The sequence below is a fragment of the Microcebus murinus genome, chromosome 6 (assembly GCF_040939455.1).
Source record: "Microcebus murinus isolate Inina chromosome 6, M.murinus_Inina_mat1.0, whole genome shotgun sequence".
In the NCBI taxonomy this organism is placed as follows: Eukaryota; Metazoa; Chordata; class Mammalia; order Primates; family Cheirogaleidae; genus Microcebus; species Microcebus murinus.
This window is the reverse complement of record NC_134109.1, coordinates 85,796,725-85,814,372: the sequence shown is the minus strand read 5'-3', so window position 1 is coordinate 85,814,372 and position 17,648 is coordinate 85,796,725. Positions and strand designations below refer to the sequence as shown.

At 42.1% G+C, this 17,648-nt stretch overlaps 1 protein-coding gene across 11 annotated transcripts in view; it reads right to left on the bottom strand.

The window, feature by feature from the left end:
- Positions 1–7,553, bottom strand: part of SEMA6D (semaphorin 6D) — a 54,140-nt gene extending 46,587 nt beyond the window's left edge. For 7 of the 11 annotated variants that reach the window (XM_076004331.1, XM_012763552.3, XM_076004326.1 and 4 more), the window contains exon 1: positions 7,214–7,553. The gene's annotated coding sequence lies outside the window, so the exon portion shown is untranslated. The other 4 variants (XM_012763551.2, XM_012763556.2, XM_012763557.2 and 1 more) reach the window with 2 other exon arrangements.
- Positions 7,554–17,648: the final 10,095 nt, after the last annotated feature.

Here is a 17,648-nt window from a genome sequence, read left to right as displayed (position 1 = left end):
AATTTGGTTTTGCTGAACAACTCCAGGAGGGGAGCTCTGTGCTTGGGAATTTGAGGCAAATCATGTGATCCCTTGCAGTGTTCGTGTGTACCACTGAACCAGTTGGCAGCTGATGTGTGGGTTTTAGTTCTGATCATGGAGCAATCTACTGAATTGCCACAAGATTGATCCCATTCATTCTGATGGCTTAAGCTGCGGGGCCATCTGCCGAATGGCTAAGTACAGTAGACCAGAGACGCTCAATAAATAGTGTGGGCTGCATGGCAAACTGCCTCTTCACACCTGAAATGCAAGGCTGCCATAGGTAAGGACTGAAACGCGGACAACTGATCTAGAGTCCCACCCCCTGCCCGGCCCACCCCAGGGCCTTTGCCTAAGCTGTTCTCTATGCCTGGAATGACCTCCCTCTCAACACCTCCTCCCCTCACTCCTCCCTGTCCACCTGTCCAAATCCCACCTAGTTCAAGGACCAGCTCAAATATCAGTGGCTCCATAAAGCGTTCCCTGACCACCCCAGCCAGAAATAGCCTCTCGCTCTTCTCAATTTCCATAAGTCTGGCACTTAAAACACGCACAATTTCAGCTATCTGTTCACCTCGTCTTTCCTACATCACTCAGTGAGATCCTTGAGCTCTGGAACTGTGTCACGTTCCTCTTTGAACCCTCTCCGCCTTGGCACCTATTCGTACAGAGTAGACACGGGGTAGAAGTTGGCCAAATGAACAAATGTCATGGCCAGCCATGGCAGGAACAACTGCAACATTCTTTATTCCTTCTTCTGCCTCCCCTTCTCTTTCTGTAGCTTTTAAAAATATCTTCATTTGATCCACCAGTCACCCAGGGGAGTTTTGAGGACTTACTGATAAATGTAGACAACTTCGCAGACCAAAAAAAGCTTCCAAAGACCCTTATAATAACAAGTGAGACGCAGGCCCAATGTAGTGGGGTATCTAACTAAGTCCCTGGTTTGCTGACAGCCTGCTCCCAGAGAATATGAGTGTTATTTTCTCAAAGAGCTTCGTCTGCTCTGGTTCTTATGTGCCAGTTCCTCAGCAAAGTAGAAACTCCTGACATTATTTTTAAGTATAGACTCCAATAATAGGCTAAGTAATTGCACATCTTCCTGAGGCCTCATTATACATGTACCAACATATCGGGCTTTAAAAACCTATATTTCCTTGCCATAAATATATGTTGAAAACCTTAAATTTCAGAATTATGTGTAGCAGTAATGTGTATTTCTTTCTTTCTTTCTTTCTTTCTTTTTTTTTTTTCTTTCTCCCATAGGAATCCTGAATAAAGAGCAACAACAGAAAATGCTGATGCCTGGGTGACAGTTTCTCAACAATGTGTCTGATTACTCACATAGGTTAAAAGATTCTCCCGCAATCATAACTAAGAAGAATGTATGGTACAATGAAATACATAGTCAAACTCCGGCAATACACTTTCCATCCTGGTGCCACTAATGCCTGTCAACAGCTGCAGCTCTCGCTGTCTTTGCTGATGGGGCCCATAAATACTCCTGGGAAACGGGACAAAGATACGTAATGGATCTTCACCTGCCAAGATCAGGGAAATGAATGTCAATCGCATCCAGACGCAGAAGCACTTTTTGGTGGAGAGTGATGAATATTGTCATTTGTCCTATGCCACTTTAGTCTTGGACAGAAAAGCCTAACATGGATAAAAACGGTGGGAGGTGATACTGTTCTAGCACACTTACAGAGAAGAGTGTGTAAGAATTATTTGGCCAATAAGAATATAAAATGAAGGTAAAGTATAACAAGATGATTTAATTTAGAAAAACTTGTGATTTAAGAGCATACCCATACTGTACATATCATTTCAATCAGTATAAAAATTCCTCCCCCCCCCCAACATGACTCTTTTATTTAAAAACAGAAAATTGCAGGATACTGGGTGTTCCCTGAAGCAATTCAGTGCAGTGATGAAAAAGTGGCCTGAGTTCAAATGCTGACCCTACCACCTTCCCATCCAGGAACATTAGGAAAATGACTTAACTCCTCAGCACCTCAGCTTCTTCTTAGGTAAAGCAATGATAATAATAGAACACACCTCATGTAGTTGATTGGGGGTCACATGATACAGTCAATATAAAGATCTTAACGTGGTGCCTAGAATTTAGTAAACAAACTAGCATTAAGTCTTAGGTCTTGTGGTTGCTGCTGTTTTCTCCTCTTCTTCCTCTGTCATCATCACTATCATCTTCCTCCTCCTCCCAACTGTTTTGTGATTGATTGCATTAGTAAATGTTAGGGAGAGAAGAGAGAATACATGCTAACTTGCACCGAAACACAAGGCAGTTTTCCCTTTGCACCTCAACCTCCAAAAGTAGTATTCCCAATTATAAAAGTTTAAACATACCAACAAATAAAAAAAGCCTGGCAACATAACCTAACAAATGAATCCACCTAATTTGTTATTCTTGCTTTAACAAGCAATGGCTCCTGCAACAGATACCTTCTTGAGTAAGAAGAACAAAAGCAAACAAAAAATATCATAGCATTGGGTACTCTTAGATATGGGCCCCATATCTAGGCGCATCACATGTTCTTTGTGCAAAGGGATGCAGCAATAACATGCTCAGTTCACCAAGGAACTAGACAGGTCTTTTTCTGTCTTCAGTCATTTGACATCACAGACTCAAGGCTATTGCATTTCTCTTTTCCTCTTTGCAAACAGACTAAATTCTGAAGGTGCAAGCTGAGTAGAGTCTGATGGCTCCTTCCAATTCTGTAATGCTGGTGGTTTAATCTTACAAAGCCTCAAAGAGTCACACCTGTGGTCGTGTAAGGTTGGGACAAGCCCCCTGTTCAGTGGAACACACCACTGGCAAGCTGGCAGGACCTTTCGGCAGGCGTGTCCCCCAGTACTGAACGAGGGGGCCTGGGACAGGTTGCCAAACAATGAAAACTTCCCGTTCTGGGTGTTAACTTTAGTTACTACAGCCAGACAATGCTGCTAGTGGTGTGGAAGAAAAAATTGCTGTAGCCAGCTGTGCTGTTCACAGTCGGATGGATTCCGTGTAGCTCCAAATGGTGATAGAGCCAGCAGTCTGTTGTAGCCAAGGACAGGATGATGGATGATCTACACACTGTGTCCAAGTAGAGAGAATGGCAGAAGTTCACTTCAGGGTTGTTAAAATGCTAATTTGAGTGAGTTAACAAAAGCTTAATAGGAAAGAAAAGTTTGAGAAATAAGTATACCTCCTGTGGTATGGGTGTGGACCGCTGATCTGATCCTCTTAGGTTATATAAATGGTTGTTTTCTAAAGTGAGAAGGTTTAGGAGTTTTGCCATTGGGAGAAATGGAAGTGACTTCGATTATTAGCTGAACTGCCACTGTCATCAGTGTCTGAGGGGGACACAGCCCAACAACAGCCACCTCAACTGAGAAGTGTTGTGGTATGCTTAATATAGTTACGGGATTTTCATTCTCTCCATGTGTCATGAGAATAAATAAAAACACACCTTTTCCCCCCACTGGAGGTTGGCAGCTGTTCACTAAGTAAATGGCACCAATGGCTTTGGTAGATTTTAACACTAAGTCTCCATTCCCATAAGCCACAGAAAGTGAGAGCTCCTATTCTAAGGACAGATTTAATGTGTGAATTACACTAACAGCACACTGAATCATTCATTAGAGTTAAAGGCAGGTAGGCTGGACCACTGTAAATATTTGGTGTGGACAATCTTGCTTTAAAATCTCTTGGATAAAATAACATGCTTAAAAAGAAAGATGCATATTCGTGCTTCTTGTCCAAAGATCCACTTGTTTTGCCATCTTTTCTTTTTATTCTTACTCAAGTTGAATACACAGAAACGTGTCTGGTCCACCTGGTATTGGAACATCGGCTAGCATAGCTCCTTGAAAACAAACGACAGGTACTCAATAAATACTGACTGGTTGACATACCACAGCTGCCATTTGCTTCCTCTAGAAATGAAATCTAGAATGTGCAGGCTTAAAGTCTATTAATTGAAATAAAAGATAATATTTTATCCTGCCATATGCTACGAAAGGAGTTCACCTCCTATGGTTACACTAATAATGGTTAGGCATTCATCCAGACTCTTAACTCTGCATAAAACACATCAGACGGGTGAAAAATTACCCTATTTCAGATGCATTTTTCACTCTTTGTATCTTAGTGAAACTCACATGCAAGAACAATGACTAAGCTAATTACCAAGGTTTATTAGGATGGAGCAGTAAGAAGTGAATAACTTCTGCAGTTTCAATAAGTCCTTAGCAATTATGGTCATCTTTGTGAAACAAGTCTGTCATTCCTGTTTACTTGCCTGTGGCCTTTGAAATGATAGAAACACCACTTATAATACAGGAGCCCACTTACCCCCATCACAGGTACTGGACAGAGACTTTTTGTGCAGCAAGCAAGTGAACTAAAGTCCTCTGGATTTCTAAGTTGCCTTTACTCTAAGGACTTAATAGGTTTACATCACAGCCATCTTTCAAATCCATCAAGCCATCAAACCAGAGGAGACATGGCCAGATGGTACTATTAAAGGGCACCAAAAAAAAAAAAGAAGAAGAAGAAGAAGAAGAAGTAGAAGAGAAGAGGGCAGAATGCCCACAATCTAAATCAAACTCAAGTTAACCAGCTGTTGGTGATGGGGAAGTGACAATATTTCTGGCAGACTCTTCTACATCACAGAAATGTTCCTCAAAGAAAGGTTATCTGTAAGCATCTTTTAGCAGAAATGAGGCCAGGTACCATGTTCTGCAGGATCCAATAAGAAATAGTAGCTCATTGTTAATATGACTAAATGTGCCAATAGAAGAAAACGGTCTGCTCAACAACACATTTTGGAAACCTTAGGGTTATCTATTTAACTGTCTTTCTGGGAGCACATTCTTGAGACCAAAACCAAAGCACAGACACGAACTATAAAAAACAAAACTCAGTTATGGCTGAGCTATGGTTTGTTTATTTTAAGATGTTTAGGTTCATGGCGATATAGATCCAAATCTCAGAGCTTATCTGGCAATTTCTACGCATCTAAGCCAGAATAAATGTTTGTGTACTATCTGCCAGGTTGACAGAAAATGCCTGTCACTCACTACATTAAACATAACTACACACAACTTAATTTCCTGAGTTAGACACTTAAGAGAGTGAGGGGATTCATTTTTTAACAGCATGAATAAGCCAGCATCAAAACCATTGTTTTGAAGCACTAAAAAGGATAGTAAAATCCTCCCCCTGAGCGGTCTGAGATGAAATTTCTCAATAGTACAAGAAACCTTGAAACACATCTTCAAACAAGATTTTTTTCCGAGGGATACATATCAAACCGGTTTGGAAAAATGCTAAAACCTTTCCCTAGGACTTCAGCCTTGAAATAAACAAAAGGATCCACATTATTCTTGCCCCAAACATCAAGTGGGGGGGAAGGGCAACCTTAAAAAGCGCCCATACTTTTTACTGCAGACTTAAAATTCTTAGCAGCCAGAAGTTTTTTGGGGGAAATTGCCCTAGTCATTTCCCTCTCCCCTCCGAAATAACAGAAAACACTATGGTTATTTTTAAGGGAAGGCAGCCCTCGCTGTACTGAACGTTAAGGTCCAATTACTGTTTACGAAGTCTACAGCTCTATAATAACGACGCGCTGTCCCTTCTGTGTGAAAATCACACAGATTTCACTGTGGGGTTGGGATCCGAAACACGGGTTACTGACTGGTCCCCTCAGAACAGAAAGTACTGCCCTGAGTGCTTCCAACGCTGTAATCCATACCCGCACTCCAACTCGCCCCCTGGCTCCGTGACATTTCGCTTTTTACAAGTTCAGGATTCAAACAATCACCTGACAGCAATGGTCCCGAGAGTCGATCGAGCAGAAATTTTTCAGACCCCGTTCTCATCCACACCTCCGAGTCCTTTATGACCTTTCATTTCAACCCAAGAATCACACATGACAGAGGAAGCTTTAAGCCCTTGCAAATGACCCCCAGGCGGGCTTCTGTATCAGTTTCTGCAGCCCGGGGACAAACGTCGCGGCTGTCAAGACGGGGGATGAAAGTTTCCCTACCTGCCTCCTCACCATGCCCCCGCCAGCGGCCGCCAGCTCCCTCCCGGCTGCAGGACGCCCGTCGCCGCCGGAGAAGGGACTCATGCAGAACTGACTCTTCCTTATTTGTTTCCATCCATAATTGATGGGGAGATGAGAACGTCACACATCTCGGCGCTGAGCTCTTGCCGCCTGGCGGAGACCCTGTCCAAGACGCTTCCGCGAAGCATTTCCAGCCGGAGAACAAAGCCCGGAAAGTTGCCGGGGAGAGCGGCCGGGAGGAGAAACCGGGCGCCGGGTGGGAGGTGGGGTGGGCGGTGGGCAGCTCCGGGCTCCGCCGCCCGCCCGCGGCGCGCTCCGCCAGCAGAGGGGGAGGGAGGGTGGGAAGTGGCCGCCCTCGGGTCAGGAGCTGGTGCTGGAGCCCGGGGGGCGAGGGCGCGGGCGGCGAAGTCACCCGAGCCCCCGCCCCTCACCAGCAGGCGCCACAGCTGAGTCGTGCAACCCGGGGCGCACTGACAGGTAGCTGGCGCCCGCGGGGGGCTGCTCCCGCTTCGGTGGTGGCGCTGCGCCCCTTCTCCGGAGCGCAGGCGAATGCTCACCCGCCCGCTCCTCGCCGGGCCCCGCACTGCCCGACCCGGCTGTCCTCGCGTCCGCTCCGGGGCTGGCGCGCGGGAGGAGGCGACCGGGCCCGCAGCCGGCTCCTTGGGTCGTGCCTCGGCTCTCTCCCGCTGGCTGGAGCCGCCCGTGCCGGGCACCGAAGCAGCCCCGGCTCCCCCAGACAATGTGCGGGGGACCGCCGAGCTGGCCCTGCCTGGTAAGAAACTTTTCCTTCCTCCCTACCTCCAATTTTTTCGGGGGGTGTTGCACAGTGGAGGAGGGCCTCCAAGTCCATGTGCCCCTCCCCCTAAGCCACCAGCTTTGCCAGTTTTGACGGGTCCGCCAAACCTCTCCAGCCCTCTGCGCGTCCTTTGCACAGCAGGCGGAAAGAGCTGCTTGGAAAAGAATCAACTCTCCAGTGACACTACACACTCACAATCACACACACACACACACACACACACACACACACACGCACACACAGCGACACAGGCTCTCGGGATCTGGGTCCGACCCCCGCTGGGCGCACAGAGCATTAGCAAAATTTTAAAAGACGATCTTACCTCATGAGGGGTGGTTGTTAAAAATAAATAAATAAATAAAAAGGTTGTCACGCACAAGCAAAAAAGAAAATAAAGACAAAATGTTAAAAAAATAGGTATTCCTCTGTCTCCTTAGGTCTTGGCTTCCTCTAGATAATCCCGAAACTGGCCACCACTGGCCCTTGCAGCGGCGGCGGCGGCGGCGGCGGCGGCAGCGGGACGCAGCAGAAGCAAAACAAACCGATGCACGGCAAATGGTGTAATTCGATCCATCTCCAAGTCAATCCATCAGGCGAGCCGGAGTCTGGCTCCCTCCACGCACTCGGCAGCTCCCGGCGCGGGTCCCACCCCCGGGCGCGGACGGCTGGAGGCGCGGGCGGCGGGGCGCGCTCACCCTCGCCGGTGCGCGGTGGCCAGCGCCGCCTGGAGGCCCCCACCCTGGCGCCGCGGCCCCGCTGACCCCTCGGTGGCCTCCGCGTCCCTCCTCCCCGGCGCTCTGCTGTGCACCCTTCTCCCTCCCCGCCTCCGAGAGAAGCTGCTCCTTCCAGCAACTTCTGGCGCCTCAGTCCTCCAGCTCGCCGTGGGTGCTGAGGCCGGAGACGCAGTCTTTTCGCTTCCCTCCCTCTTTTCCTCTTTTTCTCATTCCCTCACTCCGTCCAGAGCTTTCCTCCAGACGTCCCGAAGACAAATCATTGCAGCCCAGGAGAGCTGCGGGCGCAGTTGTTCCGGGAAGTTCTGCCTTAGTTTTCTAGTCTGAGATTTATTTATTTTTTTTTAAGCGCATCCTTACAAACCCGCCCCCACGTTACCTCCCCCCACCACACACTCCTCCAATTTCTCTTTATAACCACTAAGCAAAACAGCTGGGAAGAAGCAATCAAACATTGCTTTATCTTTATAAAATACAGAAATTGCCTACTAAAAATCCCATTTCTACTTTGAATGAAAGCCATTCTGTACAGTATAATTTTGCAGGCTAATGAGCCAGTTTTACAGGCAAGTGTTTCGTGTAATATGTTGTGGGAGAAATGAAAATGTCCTTGAAGTGACATCATTTAAAATTGACTGTCACAAATGAAAAGGGGAAAAAACGTCATCTGTTGCAAAACAAGAGGATTTTAATCCAAACTTCATTTCCAAGAACGGGCTGCGTTTTATTAATTTCCAGTTGAGTTATGAATCACTGAGGGCTCTAAATGGCTAGAATGAACCACGATGCCCCTGTTTAAAGAAAAAGAAAGAAGAGAGCTTTTTCGCCAAACTTTTAATTTTCATTTGAGTATGGTTAATTACCGTGAATGAGAGACGAGGAGGGCGCAGAAAGGATTTCCTTTCCTCAATGGTCCCTGCTTTCTCCCAAACACAAAGTTACATGTTTACATTGACGAAAAATACTCTGTTTCTCCCTGTTTCTGAAACTTCCACTGACAGCCTTGAAAAGAACCTCTAAAAAAGACACCCCAAGGAACTGCTGCAGGACTCATCCGGAGGGCTGTTTCCTCACTAGTTAACACTTTGTAACCAAAAGGAAGACGGGGAGAGGAGGATGGGGGGGGGGAGTCTTTTAAAATATAAACTCCCTTCCTGCTGTTCTTCCTATTACAAGAAAAGAGTAGGGGGCGGAAAGAACAGCTTTAGCAACACAACGCTGTGATTTTTTTTTTTTTTTCTGTTGTTTTAAGTCTTTTGTTGTGGAGCTAGCTGGTGTTTTCTGGTTGTGCTGAGCTCTGACATCATTGCAAGTTACTTGGCAGGCAGGCCCCTTCTCCAGCCAACTTCTGACCCAGAAAGCTGTGCCTGCTTCCTGGCGTCCAGCTATTCGTATTTTCTCCATCAAGGCAGCAAGCCCTGCTGCAGACAGCAGACACTGTGCCCTGCATGAAGATTGCGAGGGGGTGGTCACTGGCTTGATTAAGAATCAAATGGCCACCCACCTGAAGACAAAGCTTGTGAGTTGTCATGTGTCTGCAGTAGCAGCAGATGGGGGGGGAGTTCATCTCTCTGGATTCTTAAATTTTTTTTTTTTTTGCTAAAATTCCACAATGGCCAACCTTCAGAGTGCCTCTGGGAGAGTGCAGTTTTAACCTAGACTGAGATCTTAAGTGGAGGAATAAAAAAAAGTCTTAGGTTGCAGAAGGCTATGTTGATAGGTCATTTCAAGCCATGGGTTAGACATGTTTCCCAGTCTAAGTGATCAGTTGAGACCTCAGATTCAATCCCTCTATTTGGTCTGCTGGGGGAAGAGAGAGAGAGGTAGACAATTCCTTGGCATGGAAATAATGGTATCCTTTGCCTTTTGGTCAAGATCAAAATATTACTCTTAATGATTTCTCATTTCCCTGGTTCCTAGAATCTTGATAGTTAGGAAATAACACCCTACTTGGATTTTAGTGGAAAAAAGTCCAAGGAAATTGTTCACTTTCATGCCATTACCACTGTTGTAGTTTATTAACATTTGGTTTTATCAGTTGATTTTACACACTTTTAACCTTTTACCCTTGTTTACCACTCCAACTCAACTCCCCCTTCTCCCTACCTTATGTTTTAGGCACGAGCATTGCCCGGATACTTGCAGTTCTCCAGGGAGCCGCACTGTTCTATGGTGTCTCTGTTTTTTGGGCACTCTTTCCTCCTGTTGGCCTATAGCTTAATTACTGCTTTTCTTGACTTTTACCAAAAAAATCTGTTAAGTGTCAAGACACTCCTCATCCCACTAGCCCCTACAATGGGTTTCAGTGCTTCTCTTCTGTGCTCATTTATGTAATTTGTCAAACTGAAGGGAAATGATCTGTTTAGGATGTCTCTCCCATTGAACACTTCTTAACAGCAAGGATCTTATCTCATTTACCTGGCCAGCCCCAGTGCCCAGCACAGTGCCTGGCACTTAATAGACACTCACTGAATACTTGTTAAACAGATCTGATAATGGAACTTTCTCACACTCTCTTCTGTGCTAAACCAGAGAGTGAGTACAGTTACTCTAGAATGAATGCTTCTTCATTTATTTACCCTGTATCTCCTTCATTTATTTACCCTGTATGCCAGCTCAGCTTAGGACTGGCATAGGAATGTTTATTTGTTAAATGAATGAATGAATGAATGAATGGAGATATTTGGCTATTTTCACACCCAGAAAGAGAATTTAAAAGGTTCAGCTCTTTACATGGTATGATTATGCTTTAATATTATCTATATATAGTACCCATCAGTGATAACTAATAGCTTCATTTGTAATCTATTTTAAGCATAAAAGCCATCTGAAAAGTATAGAAAATCTGTGTGTGTAATTGTCAATAAAAGTCATCCATCATCAGGAAGTACAACCCCTTAACTATTACAGTTATTAAACAAAACATTAGTGCTTAGTAGGTACCCAAACTCCGTTCTAAGCATTTTACAAAATTAATTTGCAACAATGCTATAAGGCAAGTACTATCACTATCATCATTTTATACATGAGGAAATTGAAGCTTAGAGAATTTAAGTGAGTTGCCTAATGTCACAGAAGTAGTAACTAAGTAGGATCTGAAGTCTACCTTTTACTTAGTTGAAATAATAGTTCATAGTGAGGTCACAGTTAATAGCAGTAGTTAACAGTGAAGTCTCTGAAATATTAGACAGTATGGATTCAAATCCAGGCTCTACTTCTGATTAAACTTGGGACTTGGAATAATTTACTTAACCACACTCTGCTTCAATCTTCTCATCTGTTAAACAAGGATGATGATAATACTTCAAATGGCTTTTTGAAGACTGAATGAGATAATGCATATAAAGTGTTTAGCATCTTACCTGGAACAAAGCAAGCACTGAATAAATATTAGACAATGTTTTTATAGATGCCCTAAGGCAGTGCAATCTTAGAATCCTGCAGAATTGGATTAGAAGCTTAATCCAACCTCACACGTGATATATAGGGCAAAAGTATATGGCACACAATAGGTTTACAATAAATTTTTGTTCTGTTCCATCTTTTTCATTCCATTATCAGTGTAGGTGTCTGTTATTTCAGATACACACATTGCTCATGATTCAGTTGATATGAAATAACATTTTAAAGAATTTTAATGAATAATAGAGTTTAGGATGTAGAATTTCATGTTTCAAAATAAAAAGATAGACGTATTGAAATTTCGAAGGTAGCTGCAGCTTCTGTGATTACTTTAATTTGGAACGCACATATAGTATTCCTTGCGTTCGCACATTATAGAAAGTGCTTTTGTGGCAAGGGATTGCTTTCAAAACTAATCTAAGCTCTCCACGACATGATAAATCATTAATAATACAAACCCAAATCTCAGCATCTGCATAGGCACAGCTGGCCTCCTTGTGTCAACAGTCTGCATATGAAAGTGACTCTGCCAAGATATTTCTCTTTAATGAAAAATATTTATCATGGTAAATCTTAAACCTCAAGATTTTACTGACATAATTCATTTCTATTATTATGTACTATGATAGTATGTTACCATAGCTATGCTTATGTTTGGAATGATAAAAATGTGCTTTTTAAAGTCATTGTGATTACTCTACCTCAGTATGAATAATTTTTGGTGCACACTCTGAGTAAAGGGAATGCACAGTGCATTTATGGAACTCATAAATCAGTTACCTATCTAATTTTGCTAATGACTCCGCAGGTGGCACTGTTTGGAAGGACACTGAGGGCTCAAGCCAGATAGAAGGAATCAGGCTTTTAAAAAACATATATTGTTATTTCCATTGGAAAGATGAACAGCAAACAGCCTTTAATAATACTAGCTCTTTTGAAAACAGACAAGAGATACGAAGGCTATCACCATTTTATCAAAGATCTTCTGAACAAACAGAGGCAAAATAAACTTTTTGAAGGGAGGGTCATACAAAAAGCCAGCAGCTCAGGCACTTAATTGTGCTTATATGTACTTTAGAAAGGAATACTCTTGAAATACCAGGATGCCATTTTACATCCAGCAAAAAGGAAGCTGACTCTCTAAATTGCTGACAGACTTCTCTCCACCAATTTATAGTAACCAAGCCTCTGAGCTTGAGGATTTGGGGCTGAATAGTATCTATTAAATGTTAGAATGTCTTGATGGAGAAAGATAAAGAAAACAATCAGGAGCGAAAATGGGAGGTATCAATTTACCAGACTTCAAACTATACTACAAAGCTATAGTAATTAAAATAGCTTAGTACTGCCACAAGAAGAAGGACATTGACCAGTGGAACAGAACAGAGAACCCAGATATAAAACCATCCTCATATAGCCATCTCATCTTTGACAAAGCAGACAGAAACATACACTGGGGAAAAGAATCCCTATTCAATAAATTGTGCTGGGAAAACTGGATGGCCACATGTAGAAGCCTGAAACAGGATCTACATCTTTCACCTCTCACAAAAATCAACTCATGCTGGGTAACAGACTTAAACCTAAGGTGTGAAAATGTTAGAATTCTAGAGGAAAACATTGGAAATACTCTTCTAGACTTTGGCCTAGGCAAAGAATTTATGAAGAAGACCCTAAAGGCAATCATGGCAACAACAAAAATAAATAAATGGGACCTGATCAAATTAAAAAGCTTCTACACAGCCAAAGAAACTGTCACAGAGCAAACAGACAACCTACAGAATGGGAGAAAATTTTCAGAAGCTACATATCTGATAAAGGGCTGATAACTAGAACCTATTTAAAACCCAGGAAAATCAGCAAGAAAAAAATCAAAAAACCCTATCAAAAAGTGGGCAAAGAACATGAAACTTTTCAAAAGAAGACAGAATAATAACCAACAAACATATGAAAATATGCTAAACATTTCTAATCATCAGGGAAATGCAAATCAAAACCACACGGAGGTATCACTTATCTCCAGTGAGAATGGCCTTTATCAAAAAGTCCCAAAACAATAAATGTTGGTGTGGATGTGGAGAGATAGGAACACTCATACACTGCTGGTGGGACTGCAAACTAGTGCAACCTCTGTGGAAAGCAATATGGAGATAACTTAAAGAGATACAAGTAGATCTACCATTTGATCCAGCAATCCCATTACTGGGCATCTACCCAAAAGAACAAAAGACATTCTATTAAAAAAGACATCTGCACTCAAATGTGTATAGTGGCACAATTCATAATTGCAAAGATGTGGAAACAACCCAAGGGGCCATCAATACATGAGTGGATTAATAAAATGTGGTATATGTATACCATGGAGTACTATTCAGCTATAAGAAATGAAGGTGGTATAGCACCTCTTGTATTTTCCTGGATAGAGCCAGAACCCATTCTACTAAGTGAAGTATCCCAAGAATGGAAAAATAAGCACCACATATACTTACCAGCAAATTGGTTTCACTGATCAAAACCTAAGTGCACATATAGAAATAACACTTATTGGGTGTTAGGCAAATAGGAGGGGGCAGGAGGAGATGAGTATATACATACATAATGAGTGTGATGTGCACCATCTGGGGGATGGACACACTTGAAGCTCTGATGGGGGGGGGAGGAGGTGGGGGCAACTCAAATACGTAACCTAAACATTTGTACCCCCATGATAAGCTGAAATAAAAAAATTTTAAAAAATAATAAAATTAAATTTTAAAAAGGTTAAAAAAAGAGTGAGAATGAAAACAGTTTATTTTTTAAAAATATACTTTAAAATTGTCTTTTAAAAGCAAACATCTCTACCCAATCTTATTTTTTTGCCAACATTAAAATTCAAACCAACAAAGGGAGAAAGAACTAACTGGATACCTATTCCATCCCAGGTACTGGCCAGATACGAGAGAGTGTCACTTAATTCTCATCATAGCTCTTTGAGACAGACATCATGTATGACAAACAACACAGGCTTGGTTAGGTTAACTATCTTGCCAAGGTTCAGTCCTAGTAGGTAGTGAGCCTAGATTCTAATCTAGGTCTGTTGAGCCCTCAAGCCTATTTTTCTTTCTAGTATATTTCACTATGAAAAACAGAAAGAGCACAGATTTAAATAATATGTCTTCGATAACACAGGAAATAAAAGCATTTAAAAACTCCCAATTAGATATTCAAAGCTAGGCTGCAAATGTGTCCTTCAATTTCTAATTTTTTTGATAGTTTTTACTAGTCACATAAAATCTAGTGTCAGGATCTCTGTGATGGGATTGATAGCATGGTTTAAACCTCTGTGTATTATATGCATCCTATTATCAATATAACTGCTCTGAATCACTTGCAAATAGTTAAGAAAAAAAGACCTATTTAACAACATGCAAATTTTTAATAAAATAAGTCTCATTGGTTAAGTTACAAATGTTTCAGTTAATGGTTAGGGCCCATACTCTTCCTCACCCTCCCCCAAATTTTAATCATTGAATGCTCTACACTTCTGTACATTACAGGTACAGAGAGTGGATTCAGAGTGGTTCAGAAACCACTAGTGCCACCTACTAGTTAATAAAAAGAGAATAGGATACTGGGTAATTTCCATCTTGTCTGATAAAGTCACTCACTCAATGGATATAATCTTTTCTTTCTTGTTTGTCTTCTCAGATAGGATGTTTACTAGTAGGGACATCTTATTAACACTGACTACATTGAGTTATTAAAAATTACACTGCTAATATTCATGAGAGTGACAGAAATATTTTGGGGGGGGGGATAGGAAGAAGCTGACGCCCTGGCATAAAAAATCAAGAGCAAACACTTTTAGAGTTCAGCTGTAACAAGAGGAGTTTTCTAACATCCCAAATGCCCTGTTAAACTGTAATGAAGTAACAAAACCCAGCTACACACAGGAAGATACATTTGGCTAACAAGTGTTTAAATCTGGGTCTCTGATATGATGTCACCGAGTCAGCAAGGACACCAATGCGGTGACAGCAGGTACGATCTCTCTGCCAGTCCCAGTTACAGGGGTTTCATTTATGTCCTAGAAGGAGCCTTTGTTTGGTTCCACAAAGTGTTCTCCCCAAGTTCTTCTCATCCCCAAATCCCTCCGGCCTTTGAACCTATCATCAGTTGCCAGTCAGCAAGGAAAAAACAATTCAGGATACAAATTTTTGTAACAAACTTTCTTACTAGGTTGGCCCCAGCAACCAAGTTAGATTTACACGTTATCTGATTCATTTTACTGTCAGCCAAGATGAGCTCCTTGGTGGCTGTCTTCTAGAAACTTGAATTGTGATGTATGCTGACAAGATCACTTCAAACTCACATTTTTAAGGAAAACCTAAAACAGGAGGCTAACAGAATTTGCCATTGTCGGAATTTGTGTTTCAAGTTACAAAGCTAAAAGAAAAAAGCTGTTTGGATGAGAGCCTTTCCGGAAAATCCAGAAAGATCCAGAAGAACTGGTTAGAGGCTTTTAACACTATCACATATCCATTAAATTGGAATGTTTCCATGTTATAGTTGTATTCAGTGGGTGACTTCAAATCTTATTGCATTGGTATCCCTGCACGTATTGTGTATGTGTATTTTTCCTCCAAAAGTTCTTGTTTAAAGGGTTTGTGTGTTCTTTTGCAATATTAAAATCTTTGGAATTGTGCTCATAAACTACCCCAATATGTTCTAAATTTCTGGGTCATAATTACAAAATGAACAGATTCATTTTTCATCACAAATTTTAATTAAGAATTCCAGTTATGCAATTATTTGCTAATGAATAATATCTACTCAGTACCAAGGCATACTATTAAATATGTTTACTCAAAAATGTGTTTTCCAAACAGTTTCCATGGGTCAGTTTCTCATTTGTAAGCCATCAACCTCAGTAATTGTCATATTAAAATAAGAGGAAAATGCTTACCTCCTGTATCTTCGAGATAGGTGGGGATTCAGGAGATAAGGATAGTTTATAATTGATGGAAATAAATAAACTTAATATTAAAGGCTAATCAGTCATGGTTTCAGCTCCTCATAAATATTAAGCTGCCAAATTCAGTGATTTATTTTTGTTCAGATCATTTACCTAAGCTATCCAATTGTCCATTCTAGGCTAGGCTTTTGCCTATAAAACGGAGCAGTAGAGAAACTTATTTGCTCAACATTTATTTTCTGTGAAAAAACTACCCCAGTCTGGGCTACTGATTCCATAAATATATTCTTCGTTCCTATGTAGTACAGGAACCATCAACTTGATTGCTTGACTTTTTTTATTTTTTTTTGCCAGCTTTTATGTTGAAGAACAAAAAAATATAAATAAACAAACAAGTAATCTAATTTTGGTATCGGATAAGTGTGTAGCCTATAGAAAGGGTATATTTCCAGAAATTGGAAACAAAGTTAGCCCTTACTAGTTAAACCAGTAGAAACAAACAAGGGCTGAGATTGCTGCAGATAGTCTAAGAGACACTGAGTTCCAAGGGAAAAAGGGGACCTCCCAAATCAAATCAGGGCATTACAAAATCCAATCAAGGTGACAAGGATATATCCCCAGCATAAGTCTGTAACTAAAGTGGAAGGGGGCAGGATCGTTCACACTCATTCATCCTTGCATACATTCATTTCACCATTTGTTATTAATAGCAGCAATCTGCTTTGTGTAAAGCACTGTGCAGAGATAAATGAGAAATACCTTGCATCTAGACAGCAACTTAAAATTTCAAAAGCAGTTTTATCATTCAGAGCCCTGGCAGGGAACAGATGGCACACTCATCTTGGGTAATTTGAGGAGCCTTTACTAAAGGGACTGTTTATTAAGGTGTAGATAGGGTGCAGGGAGACCATAAGGGCCAGTTACCCCGGGGCCTTACTACCCCTAGGTCCTAAGGAGCCAGAGGAGAGAGCTAATTTCTCCAATAGAACCTGGAGACACAGAGATTATGGGGGGAGGACTCCCTTGCAGGACTTGTGATCTTCAGCCAAATGACTCTGCCATTCATAGGTGACATGCAGAGAGGGTGCAGAGGAAATAATTATCACAAGCCATTGTCTCTCCTCTCTCTGGTGCCCTGTTGGCTCCTCATTGGTTCAACCTCACTAAAAGCCAAAGGGCAAGGAGGCCCATAGAGGTCACCCTCTAGGGGAGCAGGGAGAAAAAGGATTAAGAATGGATCTGGTGGAGCAAATGGAAATCTACTAGTTAATTTTATTTTGGTTCTTATAGAACACTATATAGTAGGGATCCTCCTTGTGCAAATGAGAAAACTGAAACTGGAAAATGTGCTAATTATAACCCAGTTATGTAGCAGAGCCAGACCTTGAACCTGGGACTTCTGAATCTAAGTTTGGTATTTAGCACACTGTACCCCTCTTCTCTGCCCTTTGGACTTTCTTATGCCACTTATCTTACCATGTAACTTTATTCACATGTTTTAGTACTGGACTGAGCTCCTTGAGAGGGGGAACTAGGTCCTTGCATCATTACTGTCAAGAATAATGGCTGGGACAGGAACCCCAGAGGAGACTCTTGATGGACAGGGTGATGAGTGACAGAGTGAGCCACCTAACTGAAGAGGCAGATATGCAAGGAGTTAATGTCACCCA